This window comes from Canis lupus, chromosome 36, assembly GCF_048164855.1.
Source record: "Canis lupus baileyi chromosome 36, mCanLup2.hap1, whole genome shotgun sequence".
Classification (NCBI taxonomy): Eukaryota; Metazoa; Chordata; class Mammalia; order Carnivora; family Canidae; genus Canis; species Canis lupus.
The window spans coordinates 4299715-4321787 of NC_132873.1; the positions used below are offsets into that span (position 1 = coordinate 4299715).

General features: G+C 41.7%; 1 long non-coding RNA gene across 5 annotated transcripts; it reads left to right on the forward strand.

Annotated features, from left to right (window-relative positions):
- Positions 1–139: 139 nt before the first annotated feature.
- On the forward strand, positions 140–21743 carry LOC140625306 (uncharacterized). 5 transcript variants are annotated; one of them, XR_012024663.1, is made up of 5 exons: positions 140–391; positions 744–887; positions 5641–5734; positions 14234–14388; positions 21608–21743. It is a non-coding gene; the product is annotated as an uncharacterized lncRNA (long non-coding RNA). The 5 variants fall into 5 exon arrangements; XR_012024661.1 differs by lacking the exons at positions 14234–14388; positions 21608–21743 and adding an exon at positions 7301–7844 and having other exon boundaries at positions 5641–6450; XR_012024662.1 differs by lacking the exons at positions 14234–14388; positions 21608–21743 and adding an exon at positions 6183–7844.
- The last annotated feature ends 330 nt before the right edge of the window (positions 21744–22073 follow it).

Consider the following 22073-nt stretch of genomic DNA (forward strand, 5'->3'; position numbering starts at 1 on the left):
CTGTTCACAGTAGATCCTTTCAGAAAATGCCAAGTGGTCCATAATGGCCATCCCATTGTGACCCATCTTGGACACCATGACAGAGCAAAGATGTGGTGCAGCAGGTGAGCATCACAAAGTAGAGTTTTATTCCCCCACCGCCCCACCGCCAAGTATCACTCTGGAACAGCACAATAGTATAGTGTAGGGAACACTTGGCCAAGAGGAGAGTCAGAAGACCTGAGCTAAGTCTGGGCTTGGACAGGTCACTTAGCTTCTCTGGACCTCAGTGGCTGAGCTCCAAGCTCAGTTTCTTCAGTTAGGACCCCATGAGAACAAATGTCCATGTCTGAGTCCTGATATCCCATGACAAAATCAGAGAGTAGAAATAATAGGAGTTCCCACATTTCTGGTGAATAGTTTATATTTATGGGCTAAAAGATGATCAAATAAGATGAAACATGCCCTGGATAAAACCAGGTAGAAACAGAAGTACAACATCTTCTGTACAAACAAAAATAGTAAGGGTAGCTTGCATTGCTGGCATCATATCCTTTTAAAGCACTTTTGAGTTCATGTTTCTTATTTAGTCTGCTTTATTCAAGATACCTGAGGACACTGTCTGGGGCCCATACTTTAGGCTCCCCATCTGCAGAGTGCTTTACAAGAAAATCTTCATGTTGCAACTTGACTATTTGTTTCTTCTCCAGATTTCTACTAGGTTCAGACCTGTAATCTAGGCCTCTGGCTTTTCTTGCTCACAGAAAATATTCTAAGGGGGCTCATTCAAGACAGACTAACTCAACATGAAGCCCTGCCCTTCAGAGTCTCCCCATCTTCAACCATTAGAAAGCAGGGATTCTCCATGAGCAAAAGCTTCCTGAGGACGTACAAGGCAGTTATCTAAGGTAAGTTTACATGTTTCCACCTGACGCTTAGGCTTCCCCTGGAAGCTAAAGAGAGAGATGTGTGTTCTGGAAAGAAACATGCTAAATCCATTGGAACATCAAATTTCTTTTTTTCTTTTTAAGTGAGGGTTGGGGAGGGAACATGAAAAGGGAGAGGGAGAGAGAATCCCAAGTGGGGATTCAATCAATGAGGGGCTCGATCTCACAACCCTGAGATCATGACCTGAGCCAAAACCAAGAGTCAGATGCTTACCTGACTGAGCCACCCAGGAAATGTCTTCTGATTTCCCCCTTATCATCTGCTCTCAGGCAGTTGGTGTATCTGGAAAGGAAGCAGAGTAAAAAGGACATTATTGTTGTTTTTATAACTCTTCTGACATGAAAAATCTTTTTTGCTGTTGTTTTTAATGAACTGTTCTGGTGTTATTTTTCAAAATCTTCCAGGAAAAAGGGCATAGAATCCTAGGATGTCACAGTGATCTTTTTCATCATGTGTCTGTGACATCTGAGCAGTTCTGTGATAGATCAGTAGGCCTATGACAGACAACACATCCTTGTCTTGTGAAGCACTGAACATGAACATTGTAACACTTTCCTAGCCTCGCTGTCCCTGAGGTTTGGAGATGTCCAGACGTAGTGCCTGCAACAGGCTGCATCATCTGACTTACTGGCTAAGGGCAGTGGCAATTTTCATGGTGCAAACTCAAACTCCAGGCTATGCAAGCTCTGAAATGATTTATAATGACCCTAATTCCTGTCACAGACACTTCTGCTCTCCAGTCACTTGTCAAGCCTGTGTATGTGTATGTATGTGCATGTATGTGCACACATGTATGTGGTATAAAGGCCCACATGTTGCAAAGAAGAAAGCTGGCAGCCCAACTTCTCCCTAGGGAAAACTTCTAACCATGGCCACAATAACCAGTAGAACTTCAAATGTCTACATGTCAACATTAAGTTTTCCAAAATTATGTAATCTGAACTAACAATTCTGAATGCATCGAACTAGTAAATACATATTCACAAATCTTAAGTAGAATAATTGCTTCTTAAAATAAAGGCACCTGCTAGCTCAATCAATAGTTTTCACCTGTCCCACTGGTATAGCCAGACAGGTTTTCAATTTGAAACGATATGAAGATTTTGTTTTGTTTTAAGATTTTATTTATTTATTCATGAGAGACACAGAGAGAGAGGCAGAGACACAGGCAGAGGGAGAAGCAGGCTCCATGCAAGGAGCCCAACATGGGACTCGATCCCGAGTCTCCAGGATCACACCCTGGGCTGAAGGCGGTGCTAAACTGCTGAGCCACCCGGGCTGCCCATATATATGAAGATTTTGAATGCAACATGTTCTACCTCCCCAAACTGCTATTTTATAATAAAAAAAAATCCAAATAATAAACATCTCTCCCACCAAGCAAAATTGATTTTACTGTGTGTTGCACCCCTAGACAGTGCTGTTTGTGGAGTGTGGCACCTTAACAAGAACAGTGTCTTGTATTTAGGCCACCAGCTTCCATCCACAGACAATTTTCATATTTATTACCTCATTTCTGATTCACACAACAACTCCGTAGAACAGGAACCGCCACTTCCTTCATTTCACAGATGCTTAATCTGAGAGCTGGGAAACACAGGGAACGCGCCCAGGGCCTCAGAGCTGGTTAGGGCAAAGCTGGTATTTCACCCAGTCTGACTCGGAGCCCCGCTCCTTCCTATCTCCACCACTCCCCTTGCCCCACATAAATGATATAATACAACTGCAACTCTAGCAACAAGAGGGGTAAGTGGGACACCTGCTCCTAGTCACCTTGAAGGGCCCTCTCTTCCACCTTTCTTCTTCATACCTATCAAAAATGGCCCCATACCCAAGAAATGAGCCAGCACACAACAGCAGGTCCTTGAACCATCTGAAAGATGATGGCAGAGTCTGGAGGGAGGGTGAAAAGAAGTCTGCCCCCTGCTCACCTTCTAGTCCTCCCCGCCATGATTCATGCTTCCAAGGCCACGTGATAAGCTAGGGTCTAACCCTGAGCCTTCAACAGAGAAGACAACTAATCTTCCCAAGGCATAGTCATAAATCTGTAGAAGTCAGAGATTGGGGAAGAGACAAAGATTTTGATCACTAAATTATCAAATGGTGATGGCTGCCTAGCTCCCCCACGTTCCTAGAGAGGTAGGGGAGATATATTTCCCCCTGCACTTTACCCAGTATCTCAAAGATAATAGTCAGCACTATCTGATAATTTGCCACCCAGGCACATATCTCTCAGAATAGGGGACCCGGAAATAAAAGACATGAGCAAGAAAATAAAGAAGCAACTGTTGACAGCTGCAGATGGAAAGAAAGAGATGAAAAGGAACTGAGGGAAAGGCAAGCAAGCTATGTCCTAAAAGACTAAGGGGATGACAAAAGACCACCAGGGTGTCAGTGGAGATGACAAGGGACTTGTGCCAGGGTTGAGGTGTATATGCAGCCTCCTGCCACCTTCTCTTCACTGTCTGCTTCAGAGCTGCCTGGAATTTTCCATAGGCAGGCTGAACCCCAGGGTCATCCTGCTTCTCTGAAGTGGTGGCTCTCCCAAGAGTCTGGGACTTTGTGGCACTCACATTGGCAAAGAAAGCAGTGATTGGTGCTGAGTGTCAGGTGTATATGTGAGTCTGAACCTGTCTGGTTGCAAGTGACAGAGAACTAACTCAAAGCCAGCTAAAATAATGGGCACACATAACAAGGGGGTCCAGAGGAGGAGTCGGCTACATGGAGCCATGCGACACGGGCTCGTAAACGTTTTCATTAGCTTGCTTTTACTTTTGAGTGTTCTCTCTCCCTCCCTTTCCTACCCCACAGCTGCTTCTCACCATGCGTAGCCCCCATCTCTCCTTACAGCATGTTCCCTCTGTGAGCGAGAATGAGCCCAGAGAACGCTGGGAAGGCACAGGTGGACAACCCCAGGCTCATACCACCTCAGCCAGCAACCTGAGAGGGGAAAGAGAGTATGCCCACATATAAAATACCATGACAAAATTCCCATTGACTTGGCTCAAGTCTCAAACCCAACCCTGGGCCAATCACCCTAACGCAGGGGATGGGGTATTAATGATTAATCAGGTCACACGACCACCTCTGGGTGCTGTGGTTACTGCAGCTGTCTATTCAGCCAGAATCAACTAGAAGAGTATAGGGGAAATCTCCCCTCAACACCCCCAGGGAAAGAGAGAATAGTGATACTGGAATAAGAGTTAGATGAAGTGAGAATGGTGAAAATTAACAAGACAGGAAACAGCAAATGTTGGAGAGGATGTGGAGAGAGGGGAACCCTCCTGCACTGTGGGTGGGAATGTGAACTGGTGCCGCCACTCTGGAAAACTGTGTGGAGGTTCCTCAAAGAGTTAAAAATAGACCTGCCCTACGACCCAGCAATTGCACTGCTGGGGATTTACCCCAAAGATTCAGATGCAATGAAAAGCCGGGACACCTGCACCCCGATGTTTCTAGCAGCAAAGTCCACAGTAGCCAAACTGTGGAAGGAGCCTCAGTGTCCATCGACAGATGATGGATAAAGAAGCTATGGTCTATGTATACAATGGAATATTCCTCAGCCATTAGAAACGACAGATACCCACCATTTGCTTCCACATGGAGGGACCTGGAGGGTATTATGCTGAGTGAAATAAGTCAATCGGAAAAGGACAAACATTATATGGTCTCATTCATTTGGGGAATATGAAATTAGTGAAAGGGAATAAAGGGAAAGGAGTGAAAATGTCAGTGAGGGTGACAAAACATGAGAGACACCTAACTCTGGGAAATGAATAAGGGATGGTGGAAGGGGGAGCTGGGCGGGGAGTTGGGGTGATGGGCACTGAGGGGGTACTTGGCGGGATGAGCACTGGGTGTTATGCCATATGTTGGCAAATTGAACTCCAATAAAAAAATTTTTAAATAAAATAATGTATAATAAAATAAAATAAAAAAGAGTTAGATGAAGGCCAGGGCCAGGAGGCTACATTCCATATGACCCATTGTTTTTCACTCTCCACTAAAGAAAATCTAAAATATTCTTCAATTAGGCTTCTGAAAACTAAGAGTCACCAAATTTTGATACATCTATAAATCAGATTATTCTTTAGTCTGCAACTCTACATAAACACATTATGTGGATGTGTAGGGAATACCAAACTCTGCATCTAGCAATTAAGATGCCTCTTTTTGTTCAGAAAACATAGGTGAGCCCTCATCATTAAAGGGGGGTTTCTCATTCTTCAATATGGTACAAACAAACCAAACCAAAAGCACAGCCAGCCGGGTTGGGAAGACAGAGAAGGAGTGACAGAAGAGTCACTTTCCTTGATTATGTTCTTTTTAAGTTGTATCCTGAACTAATCATAAAGGTAATGAGTTAGCTGCAGAACTGTAAGGAAACAAAGTCAGAGAGTTTAAGTGAGGTCCTAAGACACAGAGACAGTCATCAAAGGATGGCATTGACTTTATGTGCTATTCTCTGGAGAGCCAAAAGCTCAGCCCCCACCCTCCTGCCTGGATAAAAAGCTGTTTATTCCTCTGAACTGAGGCTTTGTTGGTGCCAGAAAGGTGAAATGGAACATTTGGACCGTTATGTGGATACTGGAGGGAGAACACACCCAGAAAAGAAAATCTAAGAAAAGTTCTATTCATTTGAATTAATTGAGACAGCATTTATTTTCTGTTTAAATTGATCTTGTAATTGTTTCTACTTTTTTTTTCCCCCAGAAGGTATGTAGAGACATCACCCCGAGGGTCAGTCCATTTACAGCAGGAAAGAACTGAGCACGGCTGAGACACCCAGCATCTTTCACCCATGCAGGTCAGACAAATGATTCTCTCGCACAGACCGACCATATGGATTGATTTAGCAGCATTTCACCTGCTGCCCAGAGACATGGCTTGAGTCATCCCATATAAATTACTGAACTCTCCACCACAAAAATGAAAAAAAAAATGTTTTCTTGCACAGCAGTAGCAATTAATGTGCAACGTGTTTATGGAGTTTAATAATATACGGCCCGGCACTCGTCTCTGTATGCAATAAATACCATTATCTTGAGAGAGACTGAGTTGGTGTCATCAGCATACAAGACGTGGATGATGGATTCATCAATAACTGAGCCTGGCCTTATTACAGCAAACAAATTAGACACCGTGGAATCTATTGCCATATAGACAGGACTTCCTTCTCTTCAAATAGATGTCATAATTAATAGTGGTGACCTTTTGGCAACAGCTTGCAATTAACGGGCTCTCTCTTCCTTTAGTGCCTGCACACATAAGTGGTTGTTCAAGGCTTGGCCCAGCCCAGTGGAGTGGAGCAAACTCTAGACATCTTCCCAGGAAAGTGGTGGCCAGTAAGGTCAATCACCTCTTCATCTTTCTCAGATTTCATGCCAGCATAAGGTAGAAAGGAAAGCAGTGAGTCACCCAGAAGAAGTTCCTAAGCCACTTCTCTCTGCCAGGCACAGCTCCAGGCACTGAGGATAGAGCAACAAATCATATAGAAGGACTCCCCCACCCCTCCTCACCCCTGTGAGTAGAGAATGACATCAGACATGTAAACAAATAAATGCTTCTAAAATTCTGATATGTAGCATGCTGAAGATATAGAGCGCTCTCGAATCTCCGTATTTTTAAATGGCAACAGGGATTTTCACAAGAGGAGATATTTTATGTACTCGGCATCCACGTGATTCAATAATCACCAACATAAGCAAGATTCTGCTGCTCCTAGATTTCCTCTTCCTCTGAATTTTAAAAATAACATGGCAGTTCTGAAGAGGAATGGGTACTGCCTGCAATTTGATCATTTTAAAAGACTTTAGTCTTTTAGAATAATTATTGTGGAGTTCCACAATAGCCCAGGTTAACCAAACCAATACCAAAAAGAAATGGGTATTATCTTATATTTTAAAAATACTAGTTTTAGTGTGGGGAAAAAAAAATGTGCCAGGACACATCAAAATCACAGGTTGAACCATCCATGGAACATACATTCTACGCATTTTGTTCCCTTACAATTTTTTACCTCTATAGTTCAGTATAGATGATGTCTATACAGACAAGTTGAAGTTCATATTTAATGCAATTGTCCATGAAAAAATAGTTGAGGCAAAAGTCCTTCTCACATGAATTCTCTGGAATCCTCCTTCAGTTTTTCACTCTAATTTTAGACACAGCCTTGCCCTATTTGTTCATGAAGCAAGAATATTCTAACCAAGCCCTGTGGTTCTCAGTCCCTTCATGGTAGGAAACTGGGACAGTTGGGTTGGTTACGAAATGTGTCTCTGTCATAGGCAATTAATCTGCACTGATTTACTCTTTTCTCTCTCTCTCATAACGATGCCACTCTGTGAATCCCAATGTCCTTCTTGAGTCACAGGAGAGGAGAGCGATGCACTGGCAATGGCTAATAACCCTGGGCACGTGCGTGACATTCATGGGGATGTGAGCTGCAAGTCACCTTCATCTCGAATGTATGTTACAGCCAGAAAAAAAGTGGTGAACAACTGCACTCAGTAAATACTAATTCGAAGGAATAAATGATGACACCCATGGTACTCAGGTCATTTTACTTTCTACCTCTACTTTGCGGAGTGAATGGTTCCACAGGTCTGTTCACGCTCCATCCCTTCGTCACCCTCCCCTGGATCCCAGAGAGGCTGCCCTCTACCGGATGCATCTCTAGGCTGACTGCCAGCTGCATGCAGCCAATGAGAAGCAGGTGGCGGGAGAATGTAGGCCAGAGGTCGAGGAAAACCCACTGCATTTCTCTCCCTGTCTCCACTTTGGGCATCGAATTTGGCAGTAGAGGGTCCAGCTCTCCCCAGCTTGGTTCCAGCCTCTATCTGGAGGACCCAACCCTGTGATTCTGGCAACTCCACGTCCGCCCTAGGATGGTACCAACTTCCTACTCTTAGCTGTTCTCCGATCTGCCTCTTTGTTCCCTGTTCAGCTTCTCAGCTCTTCCATCACCTCTGCGATGAATTCCCTGTATTAAAACTCCTCCATCTTTAATAATCAGGATAGTTTCTGCTTATTTTGGTTGTATACGAATTGATACAGAGAGTTTCCAAGGAAAATGCAGTTCAGTTCATATTGAGCACCTATTGTATACCAAGCACCATGCTCTACACCGGGGAGACCATGATGCATAAAATATCATGTCTGCCACTGAGGAGGTGTGAGTCTAGCAAACAGGTCATTTCACAATTATCTAGCCAGCACTGTGACAGGACCAGGCTAGGGGACTTCGGAAACTCTGAAACTGGCTTCTTAGCTGGCTTCTGGGCCTCAGGGAAGGCTTCCTAGAGATGGTTGAGCTGAACTTTGAGGATGAAAGTTAGCCAGATGAACAGATGCTGGAAGGCTCTATTAGGCAGAGGGAGTAGTGTAAGTAATTGCACCAAAACATTAAGCTGAATGGGGTTGGTGTCAGGGTGGAGACAGAGCAGATACAGAATGGAAGCAGGGTGGTATCATTGGACCTCAGGGTATGAGGCCAGAGAATATGGAAGGAGGTCAGGGACTAAGGCAGGTAAAAAGCTTCAACTCTCTTCAATGCACAATTACGAGTAATTGATTATTTTTAAAGCAGTGCAACAGCAAGCTCACATTTACAACCTATAATTTAAATGAATCATTTGGGTCATACTGTAGTAAATCGTAGCTCTAAAAGAGGCAAAAATAGAGGAAAGAAATAAACAAAAGAGTTACTTGAGCCAGATTATGCTAAGAATTCAATCCAAGCAAGTGCCTGGGTGCCAGCCACAGAGCCACAAGTCTTACCAGTTTTACACAGATCCTATGATTTTCCTAAAAATCCCATGAGTTAGGCATTAAAATCTCCATTTTTCAGATGTGGAAAATGAGTCTCAGAAGGTGAGAGAATATCTGAGTAAGAATTGAACCCAACGGTTTCCTGACTGTGAAACTTTAATTTTCTGCTCCTTATTACATGATAGGATGAATTGATGTTTCAGAAAGTTGAATTTTCAGTAGCTACAGAAACAACATAGGGACCCACAAACACACATACATTAGGTTATTTCACAATCAATGCATATTCCATCTAGGCATGGGCTTGTTCGTTTATTTTAACTATTCCCCTCAAGTTAGATTCTAGCTCTTTAGAGAGTTGAAAATAATCATAGATAATTGACTCAACTTCTAGATCAAGGCTGGCAGAAGATAGTAGGTTGCAGCCAGTAGAATTTTAATCAAGATTTGAATTAACTTTTCCATCCTTTACCCCAACACAACATGGATGTGAAAATAAGGATATTAGCTTAAAGAAAGTCAACACATCAGTATTTCATGAGGTATCAGTATTTCACATCATGTATTTCAAAATATACATGAGGTCTAGAGGAGGGCAGGAAATAACTGCCTTTCCTACCAAGTGACATTTCAGTCCCTCTAGCAGAGGGCTATTGGTCAAGTTCATGGAAACTGTCACTCCGGGCTCCATCCTGGGTGGGTGATGATGGATTCCTCACCACTAGGAATAATTCAACCCTGCAGAAGTCTTCATGGTTTTCCAGACCCTAAAGCCTCCCTCTTGCTGATACTACTAATCCCTCTCAGGGCAAAATACTAATAATGCATTATGATGCTAACTCCCCAACCCAGTGGGGCTTAAAAGAGAAAGCAACAATTGGACAAATGAGACCGAAAACCCAATACCACAACTATAATTCCCTTTGGAAAACCTGCCTCTTGACTCACCCCTTTCCTTTCCTAGGATAGCCTCTCCTAAATCAGGAACAGTCAGCACCCCCTGAGGTTAGACTCAGTGCTTCACAGACTCCTTTCCACCCCTAACGGTTCCCACCAGTAACAGGGATTCATTTGGCAGCCATGATTCCACCCAAATGTTTAAGAATCATCTTTGGACTTCTATGTCACCATTGTTTACTTATTATTTTTAATCTTATATTTTAGCCTTACATTTATAAACATAGCCTTGTTTTGAGTATATTCCACATTTTATGTGCTGGTTACATTATTTGTAATAAATATTAACATAAATATGTAAAAAAAATCGTCATATATAAACTGCCTTTCATCTCGGGCGAAGTGGAAGTTGAGGCAGTTCTGGAACTACTGTTCCATCTCTTGCCTCTGAACCACATACACCATGAGGATATTTATGCAAATAAGACTCCAGATGACTATAAGCTCTATAAGTGCACAGATCTTGTCTATCTTGCCTGCAACTGCATGCCCAGAATCTCGCACATTCCCTGGCATGTAAGAGGCACTCGATAGGAGAGTAGCTAAAATTTACTGAGCATGTACTATGTGCCAAGGCACCGTTCTAAGCATTTTATACACATATAAACTCATTTAATGCTCAAAGCAACCCTATGGGTTAAGATGTACTGTCTACATTGTAAGGTACAGAATCAAACGCCCAGAATAGTTGTGTAATTTGCCTCTGACACGTAGATCAAAAGCAAAGAGCTTGGGGCTCAAACCAAGGCAGTCTTGTCAAAGAGCTAGTGTGTTCACAACCAACACTGCTTTTCACAAACTTGCAGATTGACTGGGCACCCTAGTCTATACGGGGAGACTTGTGCTTCCTTCCTGCCTTCTCGCCTACCCTCGCCGGAGTCAAACACCGCATGCTACCCAGGGGACAGTGCAACCTCATAGGAATTTCACTCTTATGCTTTGCCAGTGTTTCTCTACCTTGGGAGTAAAAAGACTCCGGTACCCCAGGCAGCTCTACATTTTCTTGTACAAACCTGCAGTTCGCTCTGTCTCCAGGTCCCCTGGCTATACGCAGTGGCCATAAGTTTTCTGAAATACCAGGATTTCAATTTATCACTTTGAGCAAAGCCAGCATCTTCTTTCAGGGTGGCCATGCATCTCACAAGTCTCTTGGTAATAATGTTCGAGCTGGATTCTGATGAGAAAAAAAAAAAAATCCCTTTGGATGTGAAATTTCTCCCTCTTCAAATATCTGTTCTTATTTCTCATCAGGAAAACGGGGTGGCGTGGGGGGATAAATGTTCTCAGCTTGGGCTGAATTTACACTGTAAGTTTCATATCTCAGTAGTGCTGTGGTCTTTAAATGCATGTGTGTCTTTTATAATGGTTACCCAGGTGATTTTAGTCTCTCCAGAACATTCACCTTCTGATCCAGTTTTAAAAGAGATGATACCACTAAAAAAGCTGCTTTAAACTTGAAAGCAGACCCTCAGAAACTCAGAGGAAATGCTTATGAGGAAGAAAGATGATTCTGACCTATATAGGAACATTTTGGACTAAAGAGGTTATTACTCTTCAAAAACCCTGCAAATAGCCAAGTTTTTCAGAATTGAAGAGAAAATTCAGAGACATCCTTCTTACTGAATCCTGGACACTTCTCTTTGTTTTCTACCAAAGTAAATACTACATCAGCCATCACGTATATAACTGCAGTTTGATCTTACAAGCTCCCCGCGCCATAAGCCAATCAGCTAGAGCCCAAATAACCTCGCTGGATATTTCATAGACCATTCAGTTGTAGAGCGATGGATGCACGAGCAGGACAGGACACTCGAGAAGATCCAGACCTACTCCACCTCTACATTTCTCTTCCCCCCCACTCTCGGCATGCACTCTACCAGCAAGTCTTAACAGTTCTACCACCAAAATATGGAAGCCCTAAATCCATCCACTTCTCTCCATCTCCATATCTGTCCTCCAACTCAAGCCACTCTCACCTCCCCTTCCAGAAACTTCTAACCTGTGGTCTCTCTAGTTCTATTCTTTTTCTTTTTGAGTTTTATTGAGATATAACTCACAGTACTTAAATTTCCCCCACTGAAAGGGTATAATTCAATAACAGTACATTCACAGAGCTCTGCAGCCATGACCCCAATCTAATTTTAGAACATTCTCATCACCCCCAAAAGAAACCTTGTACCCATTAGAAGTCACTCCTACCCTTCCAGTCCAAGGTAACCCCTAATCTACTTTCTGGCTTTGCTACATGTGGAATCATACAACATATGGTCTTTTGTGACTGGATTCTTTAACACACCCTGAAGTCTTTTAGGTTCATCCCAACTGTAGCCTTCATCGTACTTAATTCCTTTATATTGTTCAGTGGCACTCTGTTGTATAGATATGGCACATTTTGTTCATCTGTTTACAAGTTGATGAGCATTCAGATTGTTGCCACTTTTTGACAATTATGAATAATGCTGCTATGAATATCTGCATACAAAATTCTTTGTGGACATATACTTTCATTTATTTTATTTTTTTTTTTTTCATGAGAGACACAGAGAGAGGCAGAGACACAGGCAGAGGGAGAAGCAGGCTTCATGTAGGGAGCCTGATGTGGGACTTGATCCCAGGACTCCAGAATCATGCCCTAAGGTGAAGGCAGACACTTAACTGCTGAACCATGCAGACGTTCCTATGCTTTCATTTATCTTGAGTAGATACCGAGAAGTGGAAATGCTAGTTCATATGGCAACTCTAAGTTTAACATTTTGAGGAACTATGAAGCTCTTCTTCCCAAGAGGCCGCAACATTTTACATTCCCAATTAGCAATGTAGGAGGGTTCCAATTTCTCCACATCCTTGCTGACACTTATTATTCTCTTGTCATTTTGATTATAGTCACCCTAGTGCGAAGCAGTATCTTACCGTGATTTGGATCTGCATTTTCCATATGGCTAGTGATGCTGAACATCTTTTCATGTGTTTATGGATCATTTGTATATCTTCTTTGGCGAAATATCTACTCAAATCCTTTGCCCACTTTTTAATTTGGTTGTTTTGCTGAGTTGTAAGAGTTCTTTCTCTATTTGGATGCTCATCCCTTACCAGATATAAGAATTGCAAACATTTTCTCCCATTTCTGTGGGTTCCCTGTTCGCTTTCTGGATGGGGTCATTTGCAGCATAAAAGGTTTTATACTTGATGAAATCCATCTATTTTTTTGTTGCTTGTACTTTTGATGGCATAGTTTAAAAATCACTGACTGATTCAAAGTCATGAAAATTTACTCTTACTCTTTCTCCTAACTTTTATAAATTTAGCTCTTATGTTGAGGTGTAATTCATTTTCAGTTAATTTTTGTGTATGATGTGAGGTAGGGGTCCAACTTCATTTTTTAAAAACATATGGAGGGCAGCCTGGGTAGCTCAACAGTTTAGTATTGTCTTCGGCCCAGGGCCTGATCCTGGAGACCCCGGATCGAGTCCCACGTTGGGCTCCCCGCAGGAGCCTGCTTCTCCCTCTGCCTGTGTCTCTGCCTCTCTCTCTCTGTGTCTCTCATGAATAAATAAATATAAAATCTTAAAAAAAAAAAAAACACATGGAGATGATGGAGATGTGGTTGTCTCAGCTTTGTTTGTTTGTTTTTAAAGATTTTTTTATTTATGATAGACATGGGGGGGGGGGCAGGGACGCAGGCAGTGGGAGAAGTAGGCTCCATGCTGGGAGCCTGACACGGGACTCGATCCCAGGACTTCAGGATCACACCCTGGGCTGACGGCAGGAGCTAAACCACTAAGCCACCCAGGGATCCCCTCAGCTTTATTTGTTAAACTGGTTATTCTTCCCCCCATTGAATTATTTCAGCATCCTTGTTGAAAATCAATTGGCAACAAATATAGGGGTTCATTTCTGCATTCTAAGTCCTATAATCTGCATGTTTATCTTTGTTTCAGCACCATACTGTCTTATTACTACAGAGCTAGTAAGCTTTAAGGTTTGGAAGTGTGAATCTTCCAACTTTGTTCTTCTATTTTCTGTTTCTATTCTTGATGCTCCATAGTAATTGTGACACCCACCACTAGATCTTGTTATCTAATGTGTTAATAAAAAGCTTTTTTTTAGTTGATCCACGTTTATCTTTGATTCACTGAAATCATTATTTTATTGAAGTATAATTAACATACAGTGGTATATTAGCTTCAGGTACACATTATAATAATTCAACAATTCTATACATTACTCAATGTTCATCACAATAAGAAAATGCATGGAAAAGTATATTGTTATGTAGCAATTTTAAGATACATTTTGATAACCATATTCTAGCATCCTAGCTGCCTTTTGTAATTCCCTTATGCCTGGAATTTTGTGGGATTTTTTGCACATAAAACACGTTTCTTGAAATAAACTTTCCACTGCACAACCATAATCATAACACTCCCTGATGGAACCTTCCAACTGTTTCCAATAAGAGTAAAATCTACTCTCTCCTTCCCTGACCCTGCTTACTTCACTAACCATCTACTTCCTCTTTTCCCATAGGTATCCTTTGCTTCTAATCTCACTGGCTTTTTTCTGTTCTTTAAACCCCCAGGCCTCTCATGCACAAGCACTTTTGCTCCAGCTCGTCCCTCAGCCTGAAACCTTCTTCTTCCTTATCACTAAAGAGTGGATCTGCCTATCAACCAGGTCTCAGCTCCAGTTCAGATGCTTTGTGTGTGACATCCATCCTTTTGGCAGCCCAGTAAGGTGTGTGGACATCTTCTCAGAAAAATGTTTTTAAATATTTAAAATAAAATACATGAAGCTACCAAGAAAACCAGTATCAGCTAAGAAGCAGCTGTCAAAATATTAAAGAAGCAAACAGGTGGTGTAATGATACATAAGCTTCTTTATTACTTTATTAAATAATAAGACCTAGTTTTTTGTCTCAAATTTATCATGATTTTGAATTAATAAGGGGCATAAGAGACATTTCAAGATACCCACAAACATCATGATACAGAAATATCTGTGATTTCCATTGGTGAGAAGTCATAAGCATTGCTAATACTGCTGTAGCTTGTTGTCTATCATCATAATTGAATAAAATGCTGTATTTCAATTAGAGATTAGGGAAAATTGAGACTTTTTTTCACCATAAAATTCAAAGGCACCCTGAGTTCTTTCCTAGCTTAAAACTTCAGTAAGTATGGGGTGGAGCTGGGAATCTGCCTTTTTAACAAGCTCCCCATGTGATTCTATCTTGCAGTACTATGGTCAACACTGGGAGAAATAGTAATTTAAGGGGTATCTCATGAGGACTACTAGCAAGTGATTTCTCTTGTGCTAAGTACCCCCTTATCCCTTCAAAGGTCAATGCCATCATGGACTTCGGTTCAGGGATTTTTTAAGAAAGCCATATTAAAAAAGCAGCTCTCTCTAAATATCTTCTGCTGACACCTGAGAAGTGGAGCCAAGCCAAATTTAGAAAGTCAGAGGGAGGAATCAGCTATCCATCCAGATATCCTACAGACCTCAAAGATCTCATTGGCCTATTTGCAGAGGAGTTGTCATCCTATAGGACAACAAAGGCATATGCATCAGTCCTAACAGAATATCAAGAGCAAATTACATAATTAGGAAATTAGCAAAACAGCTTACATTTATATTTATCGTCTATTTGTATTTATGTTCTATTCCATACCCTTGTCCCATGTTTTTTTATTTTTTATTCCTCAAAATCCATTCTTTTCCAAAAAAAAAAAAAAGGAAATCTGTCAGAGAAGTGAAAAAAAATGCATTGGCTCCAAACTACAAAAAGAAAATCTAAAATTAATGCAAATCTAAAATGCAAATCTAAAATCTAAATGCAAAATCTAAAATTAATGTGTGGCTCAATTAAAAGTCTACAAAGGTAAAATGTAGTACACTAGTCAACTGCAACTAAAAATAAGTTAATTAAATTGAATATAAAATGAAATCTCCAAAAGTGAATGTGCTCAGGGATGACAAAATCTTAAAAGGTCTCTGATCCCTAGATCCATTCCCCACCCTCAGTACCAAAGGCAGTGTGTGAGCAAGGCCCAGGCCTGTAACTTAAGGAAACGTCAACACTCAAAAAAAGATCTAGGAAGCCATACTCTTCCTCCCACCCCAGTGTCAGTAGACTCTGCGTCCCTCATCCTTGGCACACTTCCTCATCTCCTCCAAGCCCTGTAGAATGCCAATTTGTAACTAGCCAGGAGTCATGACCTCTAACTCCTATAGGGGTCTGAAGAATTATTTGATTCCTGAAGCAATCAGGCTCAGTATCTTGAACTTATGTACTTTTTTTTTTTAAAGTTATTATTTATTTATTTATTTATTTATTTATTTATTTATTTATTTATTTATTTATTTTCTAGAGGTGGAGGGAGGGGCAGAGGGAGAAGGAGAGAGAGAATCTCAAGCAGATTCCACACTGAGCACAAAGCCAGACAGACTCGATCTTGCCACCCTGAGATCATGACCTGAACTAAAATCAAGAATCAGAGGCTTAACTGAATGAGCCACCCAGGGGCCCCTTGGGCTTATGAACTTTTAAAGGGCTTGTGATAATATCTGAAAACTGAGGAGAGGGATACATATATATTATTGTATTTGATATATATTATATACACATATACGTATGTGTACATATTATATATATGTGTATTATATATTTTATAGACATATATACTGCAAAATATGAAGACAAAAAATGAAATTATTATCAAAAGAAGAATTATAAAATCCTTATGAAATCCTTTATGGACAAAAAAAAATCTGTATTTAATGTGGCCTGTAGGTTAAATACGTTTGATATGATACGATGTGAAATGAGACCTCTCAAAGTAAGAATGCCTAGAGCCCATAAAATCATTAAAACCCTTGGAGCCAGGTAGGAAATAACAGGATGCAGGTATAGAAAGAAGATCAGGAAGGTATGCCTGGACCCCCTCCCTGAATCAGATACACACATGCCCTTTGTAAAAGGGGAACTTCCCCCTAGCTAGGTGGTGTATCACAGAAAAGGGGGTTCAGCATTACCAGAAAGCCCAATTTCCAAGGAAGGCCAGGAATCCCAATTCTTCTGTTAAGACCTCCAATTTCCAAATGTCAACAACTGATTCACAGTTTTAATAAACACTCTTTGGGGCATAAGCAAAGATGATCATACTGGATTGGGAGAGGCATGGATTCAGAAAGCTAAATCAAAAGAAAACAAATTGTTTTTTTGGGTTTTTTTTTCCCAAAACAAAAGAAATTCCCCTCCTAGGTAGCCGGAGCCTGCAAGGTGTCCCACAAGTGGGGGGAGGTGAAAGGGGTGGGGGAGGGATGCACACATGCACAGAAGAGCACACTATAAATGACTTAAGCCTATATTTATAGGTCTGGAATTAGGTTCAGTGTGAATATTATAAAATTATTTGAAGAATAATTAGTTCGATAATGAGTCTGCAGGTGAGAAGCAGCTGTTTTGCTCCTGGGCTTGGGGTCACTGTCTCTGCTGTGTGAAGAGTCAGCAGTAATTAGAAGAACCCGCGGTGCCAAACTAAATTAAAATTTTTCAAACCGTTACTCACTGTATGATATAATTTTGTTTCATGTTCCCAGGATGAGGAAACTCGAATTAAGTCTCTATTCATTACAAAAATAGGCTAACTAATTTAAGGCTATGAACTATCTGTTTGTCGATGATATTGAATGCTTTCTATCTACTGTAACAGATCATTCTGCACTAAAATAAATGGCAGTTGATTATATGCCAATGGTTTATTTAACAACACTCAATTGCACTGAACTCCGAAAATGTAATAGGTCTCCGTGGACCCTCCTGCCTGCTATTTTTCTGAAAATAAAATATTGATGTAATTGGATTTCCCACCCACATTGATCCTCAAACAGACAGATGGGATCAGTTTAAGTAAAATTTGAGAAATGTAGAAATTGTGATAATCGGTAAATAAAGTTATTTCACAACACTTGGGGGAAGTTTAATTAAACTCCCCTGAAATCCATGGAAACTTTTGGATGGTGTTCTCATAAATCCCAAGGATTATTGTAGAACTGCAGGTAAAGGCCAGGAATTTAAAGAAGAAGAAAAAAAAAAAAACTACAAATGAACATTTAAAAATAAAGAGAAGAAACCTTCAAAAACATTTCATGGACCATATCCCTGTGATACCAGACCAACTGGTTGCTTCAGTCAGTTCCACGAGGAAAATGCTACAAAACCAGTTGTTCAGCATCTTTTAGGACAACACAAAACAGCTTATTAATTGAATCTTTCACTTTTCAACTTGGTATTTAGCTATTGTATAGACACAGCTTTAATCACACCCTGCAAGCAGCCAATTTCACTGATGTGACTGTGTAAGCAAGACCACAGGGTTGAGCTTTTAATAAGATGGGCTTACCCTAAATGAAAGCTCTTCTGGGCTTTCCTTATTAGGTGTTCTCTGTTTTCTTTAGTCATCAACCTCTGGACTAATCTTGTTAATAGAATGATTTCGCCTGATTTTTTTAAATGTCTTCTCTGATCCAATCCAACTGGAGCAATTGAAATGCTTTCTTTCATCAGCATTCAAAGGTAGCATTAGCAAGAGGAACAATGAAAAGGCTCAAATCCTTTCTGAATTTTCCCATCATCCCGAAAACAAGATAAACAACTCCCTGGAGTATTGAAGTGCTCAGCCTTTAGGCAATTAAATAATTTTTGTCTTGAATGTAGACCACACCCCCACAAGAAGGGGATTGGTCAAAGGGCACCACCCAAAGGTTATTTTGAGATCTGGCAGGGGTGTTTTCACCATTAAAGAAAACAAAAATAAGGTCCCTCCCCATTCTTAGCCCTCTTTGTGTGCACCTACAAACTTTCACCCTGGAGTTGTCTCTCCTAAAGTGATTCGAAGGGTGGCTTGTAAATTAGGTCAGATTTTAACCACATCAGAGATCCTGATAGTTTAAAAAACTGTGTTGTGAATCCTTTTTGTAAAATGAATAATACTTTGATTTATCTATTTATCTGTGAATTTGGGTTAAATGTCCTTCAAGTGAGATATATGTTAAAAAGTACGTTTTCACCTCCCTTCAGCCTATGAAATGTGATCAATAAATGCAGGTCTATAGTCCGAAGAACCGAGTCTTCGTGTGACTTTTTCTGAGCTGCCATATAACCTAGGAAAAGTTGCCGAACCTCGGCTGAATGTCCAGCTTCCTCATTTATGAAGAGAAGATAATGATCATTTCTGCTTTCCAGAGTCTTCAAATAATTAAATAAGATTTTTTTAAAATGCAAGGGTGTTTTGTAGACTATTATAGACAACTAGTGCTATACAACCTAGATGTTATTAGTAATCATATGGTCAGGGTGTAAAAGAGAACGGGAGTAGGTGGTCACCAGAGCAACTCCAGGGGGATTCACATTGCCAGTCCAATTCTTCAAACCCCACTGGGGATGACATTCTTGGTTTGAGGAGATCTGTGAAGGTCACTTTCCTGACCCCCGATATTCCCTTAAAATGTCTTATCAAAAACCAGGTCAGCTGGAAACACTCTGAAAATGCAGCGAGTCTCTGGATATGCACATAGCCGCAGACCTCTGGCATACTATTAAATTAGCAAACGAAGGAGTCTCTTGTGTTTCCTGGGGCAAATGAAGGAAAATCTAGCTTCATGTTTATAACATTTTAGTAGTTCATTTCTGTTTCTCTGGGGATTCCCATGCACGTTTTCTATAGTAAAGAAGTAACTGGTACATTTTTTGGATTTTAGTTTTCCCTCTTGATCAATGGAGAAATGTGAGTGTGGCGCGCAGGTTGGCATCCAAATGGCACCAAGGGTGGATGAGAGAGTTTATACAAATTAGTATGCCAAGAGTCTAATATTAGTATGAACAGGCAGGCCAAATTTATTCCTCCAATTGTATTCTTTAAAAAAGTGTACCAACACCTTATAAATGTCTGAATCAAGGCTGTGTAAGGGCATTTTTTCTGAAGCCACTTAATGGGAGAACAATGACTAGTAAAAGAGGTCTAAAATTAGTTTCTTTCACCAGGCCTCCCCAAGAAGCGGTAAAACCGAGCACATGGGAGGTCTCCACCCCACTCACTTCTCCACATCCCTGAATACAGTATGGAGCCTGTAGGGAGAGTGATTTAACCTGTCTCTTTTCTCTATGATCAAAAAGAAGGATTGCGCTTAAGTTCCCAACCCTAAAAAAATGCAAAAGGTAAATTGCATGTTTTAATCCAAAACTAGGCTACAGGTAAAGCGTGTTAGATCACAGGACCAAGATCATCACAGAATCAAAGGATCTCAGCACGTCAGTGCTAGAAGGGCATTTGAATAAACCACTGGTATTCTGGTTATATCTGTCTCTCCGGCATTTGAGAGGGTCAATCCCTCTGGGCCCAATCATTCTGAACTCAATAACAAAACTCCATCCATGAGCCCCCAAATCTGAGGACTCCAAACTCCCACATACGAGTAAGACTCAACCTCACCAACGTCCTGTTACCAGCGAAGAACCTGACCGGGTGGCCCATTTATGCTGTCCCATCCACCCCTACCTACCGTTCCTCCCGTGTTCCCTTTACTCCTCTCTTAACCACAACAAACAAAACCCCGCATTTGTAAAGGCTTTCCTGGCTTATAAGCCAGCTACATATAAAGTGCCGGACAGGGCAGGGATTATTCATAATTTTGAGAGGAAGAAACCATTTCTGAGGAGTCAAGTAATATCCCCCTGGCTTATACCACAATTATGTGGTGGAACGTAGTCTAGAATCCTTCCAGAGAGGGATGCCAAGAACCGGTTAGACCACAGGGCCTTTTAACTCCCTGAAATTACGGGATTCCATTACTTCTATAGAGAACCCCAAAACGTATCCCCATAATGTCTAGCAGAAGCTGGCACATAGGATACATTCAGTTAATACTCTGATTACTTGAACTATTCCCCAGAGGCTTCACACACCCAAGAAGTAAACAACTGCATGCATCCTCCTCCTTCCCTTTGATGATTCAGAGTCTAACCTGGTAGAGACCCAAGGCCTCCCTCACAAGCAGCTCCATTCGGTGACTGAACCAGCAACACCCCCACTCGAGACCAAGGCAACATACGTCCTATTTAGAAGACATATGGGTGTTACTATGGCTCGGAGAATCCGGCCATCCCCCTGACCTCCCCCACCCAGCTTTGAGGCCCCCACCCCCGCCCCACCTCCACTGAGGCCTGCTTTTCCTGTTCCGACCTGCCGTGTGAGTTCTCCCATCCTGCCTTGGCCCTTGGCTTTGCCAACACTGTCCGCTCGTTCACTGATTTCGACTCCTCCCCTTGTCCCTAGTGCACCAAAGCTTTGGCATCCTGCATGGCCAGAAGGAAACACAGAAAAATCAAGGTTCTCTCTGCTGACATCAATCATGGTATTACCTGATGTTGATGATTCGAGAGCTGTGTCTCTATACCTCCCAAAGCTCAAGTATGCATTCCAGCGGCCCCCAAAACACGATGCTACCATAGCACTGAGCCAGGAGCTAGCAACTTGGTAAATAAATACTTCAGGGGCAATGGGCTCAGGAGTACACAGCCCACCTGAGGTGTCGGGGTCAGGCCTGAAGCCCCAGAGCCTAAGGAATTGGGAGGACACAGTGTGTCACGGCTTTAAATTCACAAACGTCTCCCTAAAATGCTAGATTTCCAAATTAGTTTCAATTGGATTTTTAAGCACCAGAAACACTACGCTCCCCTGTCTCTATATTCCTGACTTCACCGTGTTCCGGTCTCCGTTCACATCTCAGATCCTCAAAGAGGAATCCCCTACTCCCTCTGATAACCACTGAGGGGTGAGCCTGATTTCTCTTCCCTTCTCCTCTATCCCATCACCAGGATTAGCTGCCTCCCACTTCCCAGCACTGATAACTCACTAAATTCTTTGTCTCTCGCTTTCTCATGTCTCCCCAGATGAGAATGGAAGCTCCATGGGGGCCAGACCTCTGCCTATCTCATTCCCAGCCACTAGAAGAGCTGCCGGCATAGAGGAGGCTTTCGATACGTGTGTATTTTGATAAATAAGCAAATAAACGGATGGGTGAATGAAGGAACTGGCCATGAATGAATGAATCAATCCACCACTAGTAGCTCTCCGGGTGCACCGAGCACTGTCCAAGCGCTCTGCGTACATTGTACGCATACACAGTGATGTTCAAGAAGTGAATTTTTTGTTCAGACAAGGCCTAGGAGGGACCCTATAGATGACCCAGAAATCAAAACATAAGCAAAAAGGCCAAAGGAAACAGTCACAGGTGCTCAGCCACTTCCTCCCCTTCGGGGTCTCATATCTCACTTTATTGGCTTCCCAATTCTATTGGATGTGAATTATTGTCCACCTCACTTTCTAGGTTGGAGCGCTGGGGCTCGGGAGCATTAG